Source organism: Andrena cerasifolii, unplaced genomic scaffold, assembly GCF_050908995.1.
Source record: "Andrena cerasifolii isolate SP2316 unplaced genomic scaffold, iyAndCera1_principal scaffold2816, whole genome shotgun sequence".
In the NCBI taxonomy this organism is placed as follows: domain Eukaryota; kingdom Metazoa; phylum Arthropoda; class Insecta; order Hymenoptera; family Andrenidae; genus Andrena; species Andrena cerasifolii.
The window spans coordinates 6,658-12,186 of record NW_027487707.1 but is presented as its reverse complement, the minus strand read 5'-3'; positions in this window follow the sequence as shown (position 1 = coordinate 12,186).

Genomic DNA, 5,529 nt, shown 5'->3' with positions numbered 1-5,529 from the left:
TTTAAATTTTAAAAAATTAAATAAAATTTTTTGAAAAAAAATTGAGAAAAAAATTAAAATTGTTTTTTAAAACATTTAAAAAAATTGTTAAAAAATTAAAACAAAATTTTAAAAAATTTAAAAAATTTAAAAATATTTGAAAAAAATAAAAAAAATTTTAAAAATTAAATAAAAATTTTAAAAAAATTAAAAAATATAAAAAATTAAAAAAAATTTTTTTTGAATTTTCAAAAAATTTTAAAAAATTTAAAAAAAAAATTTAAAAAAAAATTTAAATTAAAAAAAATTAAAAAAGTAAAGTAAAAGAAAAATAAAAATTTTTAAAAAATAAATAAATTTAAAATTTTTTTAAAAAATTTTAAAAAAAATTTTAAATTTAAAGATTAAAATAAAGGAAAAATAAAATTTAAAAAAATTAAAAAAACGTTTTTTGAAATAAAAAGAAATAATTTTAAAAAAATTATTTTTTTTTAAATTTAAAAAAAATTAAAGTAAAGAAAATTTAAAAAAAATTAAGATTCAAAATTTTTTTAAAATTTTAAAAATATAAACAAAATTAAAAAATTTTTTGTAAAAAATTAAAAAAAAATTAAAAAAAAATTTTAAATTTAAAAAAAATTATAAAATTAAATAAAAATTTAAAAAAAAATAAAAAAAATTAAAAAAAATAAACAAATAAAAATTAAAAAAAATAAAAAAAATTTAAAAAAAATTAAAAAATTTAAAGATTAAAATAAAGGAAAAATAAAATTTAAAAAAATTAAAAAAACGTTTTTTGAAATAAAAAGAAATAATTTTAAAAAATTTAAATTTTTTTAAATTTAAAAAAAAATTAAAGTAAAGAAAATTTAAAAAAAATAGATTTAAAATTTTTTTAAATTTTAAAAATATAAACAAAATTAAAAAAAAATTTGTAAAAAATTAAAAAAAAATTTAAAAAAATTTTAAATTTAAAAAAATTTATAAAAAAATTTAAAAAATTAAATAAAAATTAAAAAAAAATTAAATAAGAAATATAAAGAAAATTAAATAAAAAATATAAAAAAAATTTAAAAAAATTTTAAAAAATTTTCAAAAAATTTTCAAAAATTTTCAAAAAAATTTAAAAAAATTAAAAAAAATAAAAAAGGTAAATAAAAATTTTAAAAAAATTTTAAAAAATTAAAAAAATTTTTTTTTAAATTTTCAAAAAAATTTTTTTTAAATTTTCAAAAATTTTTTTTTAAATTTTCAAAAAAATTTTAAAAATTTAAAAAAAATTTTAAAAAATTTTTTAAAAAATTTAAAGATTAAAAAAAAATTATAAGAAAATTAAAAAAAAACATTTAAAATTTAAAAAAATTAAAAAAGTAAAATAAAAAATAAAAATTTAAAAAAAATTTAAAAATTGTTAAAAAATTGAAACTAAATTTTTAAAAAATATAAAAAAATTGAAAAAAAATTTACATTTGAAAAAAAAATTTAAAAATTTTTAAAAAAATTAAAAAAAATAAAAAAAGGTATATAAAAATTTTAAAAAAATTTTAAAAAATTAAAAAAAAAATTTTTTAAATTTTCAAAAAAATTTTTTTTAAATTTTCAAAAAATTTTTTTTAAATTTTCAAAAAAATTTTCAAAAATTTTCAAAAAAATTTTTAAAAATTTAAAAAAAAATTTTAAGAAAATTTTTAAAAAATTTAAAGATTTAAAAAAAAATTATAAGAAAATTAAAAAAAAAACATTTAAAATTTAAAAAAATTAAAAAAGTAAAATAAAAAAATAAAAATTTAAAAAAATTTAAAAATTTTTAAAAAATTAAAAAAAAATAATTTTTTTTAAATATTAAAAAATTAAATAAAATTTTTTAAAAAAAATTGAGAAAAAAATTAAAATTTTTTTTAAAATATTTAAAAAAATTGTTGAAAAATTAAAACAAAATTTTAAAAAATTTTAAAAAATTTAAAAATATTTGAAAAAAAAATTAAAAAATTTTTAAAAATTAAATAAAAATTTAAAAAAAATTAAAAAATATAAAAAAATTAAAAAATTTTTTTTTTGAATTTTCAAAAAATTTTTAAAAAATTTTAAAAAAATTTTCAAAAATTTTCAAAAAATTTTCAAAAATTTTCAAAAAAATTAAAAAAAAATAAAAAAAATAAAAAAGGTAAATAAAAATTTTAAAAAAATTTTAAAAAATTAAAAAAAATTTTTTTAAATTTTCAAAAAATTTTTCAAAAATTTTCAAAAAAATTTTTAAAAATTTATAAAAAAATTTAAAAAAAATTGTGGGTGACGGGAAAGTGAATGACTCCTGTAGTTCAGTCGTGATGGCTTTTATTGCTCGACGTTGAACAGGCACGGTGTCGTCCGTACTGTTCTCTGGTTTGGTCCTGACTGTTGCTGTGTGGGCTCTCGGCGCGGATCTTTCGGGGACCGTCGTCTCTCGCGTCGCACAGGATGTTTATCCCATAACTTATCGACGACGGTCCTCGTCGCTTTCCGAGAACCCCCAAGATGCTATTGAAACGCTACGCATCGACGCCGAAATTCGAAACGTCGCCGATAACGTTACTGTCGCCGACGACCAAACTAACAGCCTGGTCGAATTGAGGCGGCGTGCTCGTTGCACGGGCCGCCACATCACCCCCCTTGGTGAAATTAAGGGTGCGCTCGCACTTACAACTACTGTACACTTTTACATATATACATATATACACCTTACCAAATACTATGTACATGCTTACAACTAGGATGCGTTCGCGGGTTCTACGTTTACGCAAGTATCTACGTACTTCCGTCGTAGCGATCGGGGAATCGTACGCGTCTTCCCGACCGTGTCGTTCGATCGGTCGCTCTATCCGCAATGGTCTCTGCGGGGACCACCTGCGGAGTCGATCTCCGCGGTTCGTCCTGCCTTTCGTCTCGCAGCAGGTACGCGGGTTTCAAACGGTCCAACGACACTGGAATCACTCGGTTTTTAACACGAATGTTAAAGTGTTTCGAGTGCCGCTGGATTACCTCGTAGGGACCGTCGTATGCCGGTTGCAAGGAACCCTTGACTCCGCCGTGTCGCACGAACGCGTGCGACGCTGTTGATAATTCTTTAAAAATAAATGTCTTTTTGTTTCCGTGGCGCGATGCCGGAGACGGTCGTAGATCGCGGAAATGCTGGCGAAGCCGCGAAACGAATGCCTCTCCCTCATCGGTGGGGGCTCGCGAGTCGGCTAAAAATTCACCCGGTAGGCGAATCGGTTCGCCATAAATCATTTCCGCGGGCGTTGCTTGGATGTCGTCCTTCCAGACAGCTCGAATGCCTAAAAGAACGACAGGCAGTGAATCTGCCCATCCCGCATCGGCGTGGCAAACAATCGCGGATTTTAATTGCCGATGGAATCGTTCCACCATACCGTTCGCTGCGGGATGGTACGCGGTCGTGCGCAGGTGCTGCGTGCCGATTAAGCGCGACAACTGTTGAAACAACGCCGATTCAAACTGTCGACCCTGATCGGTTGTGAGTCGTTGAGGTGTTCCGAACCTCGAAATCCAACCGGAGAATAACGTGTAAGCCACCGTTTCTGCGGTGATATCCTCGACTGGGAAAGCCTCCGGCCATCGCGTAAAACGGTCGACGCATGTTACACAATATCGGTAACCCCTCGAGATCGGCAAAGGACCGACAATGTCCACGTGCAAATGTTCGAAACGGGACGAGGGTACTTGAAATCGGCCGACCGGAGTAGACACATGTCTGCTTGTCTTTGCTCGCTGACAAGGTACGCACGCTCGTGCCCAGGTTTTGCTATCCTTCTGGATACCCGGCCACACGAAACGCTGTGATACGAGTATCGCGGTCGCCTTAGCTCCAGGATGCGCGAGGTCATGCAATGACGCGAACGCTTGACGGCGGAATGATTTGGTAACGAACGGTCGCAATGAGGGGGTTGCGGAATCGCAATATAATTCGACGTTCGTGCCGGGCAACGCGACCTTTTTTAGGGCAAGGGACGAATCTGAGCGTAGGAGCGCGTGCAACTCCTCGTCCACTTGCTGCGATTCTGCCAGTTTCGCGTAATCTAACGCCGGCGATATCTCCGCGATCCGCGATAACGCATCGGCAACGACGTTTTCCTTACCGGAGACGTGCTGGACATCGGTGGAAAATTGCCCTATTAAATCGAGGTAACGGAACTGCCGCGGAGTGTGTTTCTCCGGTTTCTGAGTGAACGCGAACGTCAACGGCTTATGGTCGGTGAAAATCGTGAACACGCGACCCTCAACCATATGCCGGAAAAATCTGACGGCTTTGTATATCGCCAAAAGCTCCCGATCATATGGGCTGTAATTCCGCTCGGCTCCCGTTAGCTTCTTGGTAAAGAAAGCCAAGGGTTGCCATCCCTCGCGCGACCGCTGCTGCAGCGCAGCGCCTACCGTGAAATCCGAAGCATCCGCAAAAATTGCCAGGGGCAGGGTGACATCGGGATGCGCCAGGAGGGCTGCACGTGCGAGGCTCTCCTTGCATCGGTCGAAGGCCTCGATCCTGTCCGCCGTCCACACGACGGGAGCTCGACCCTTGACGTTCCCCATTAGGGCCGCATTGAGAGGCGCCTGGATTCCGGCAGCCGCCGGCACGAACCGTCGGTAAAAATTCAGCATGCCCAAGAACTGCCGCAGCTGTTTGACTGTCTCCGGGCGCGGAAAGGTTCGAATCGCTTCGACCTTCTGCGGAAGCGGCCGGGTGCCCTGTGCAGACACCGCGTACCCCAGGAAAGTCACTTCTGGAGCACCGAAAACGCACTTCCGCGAGTTCACCAATACGCCGTACTCACTTAGGCGACCGAACAATTCACGTAAATGGCGCTCGTGTTCCTCGTTGGAACTGGACGCCACGAGGATGTCGTCGATGTACACGTAGCACCACTCGAAACCACGCAACACCTCATCCATGAATCGCTGAAAAGTCTGGGCCGCGTTTCGTAGTCCGAACGACATATACGGGAACTCGAACAACCCGAACGGTGTCGTGATCGCGGTTTTCGGTATATCCTCCGGATGCACCGGAATCTGGTTGTATGCGCGCACCAGATCGACCGTCGAGAATATTGTCTTGTCGGACAAACATTGCGCGAAATCCTCGATGTGCGGCACAGGATATTTGTCCGGAATCGTCCTCGCGTTCATCCCGCGATAATCACCGCACAGTCGCCATTCCTCTTCGTTGGTTTTCTTGAGGGCTGCATTGGTTTTCTTGAGAACCATGTGCAGGCCCGACGACCAACAACTCTCAGACCGGCGCGCCGTTCCGTCCTTTACCATTCTCTCGAATTCGGCTTTCGCAATCCTCAATTTGTCGGGAGATAGACGTCGAGGTTTGCAGGACACGGGTGGACCAGGCGTGGTCCGAATGTGGTGACACGTGGCGTGCTTGATCGTACGGTGTCCTCCCGACGGCCGCGTGACATCCGGGAACTCGGCGAGAATCGCGTGGTACCTCGTTTCTCCTGCTATCGCTTTGACGCTATCGGAACGGCTTGCGACAACGCGCCCCGCCGT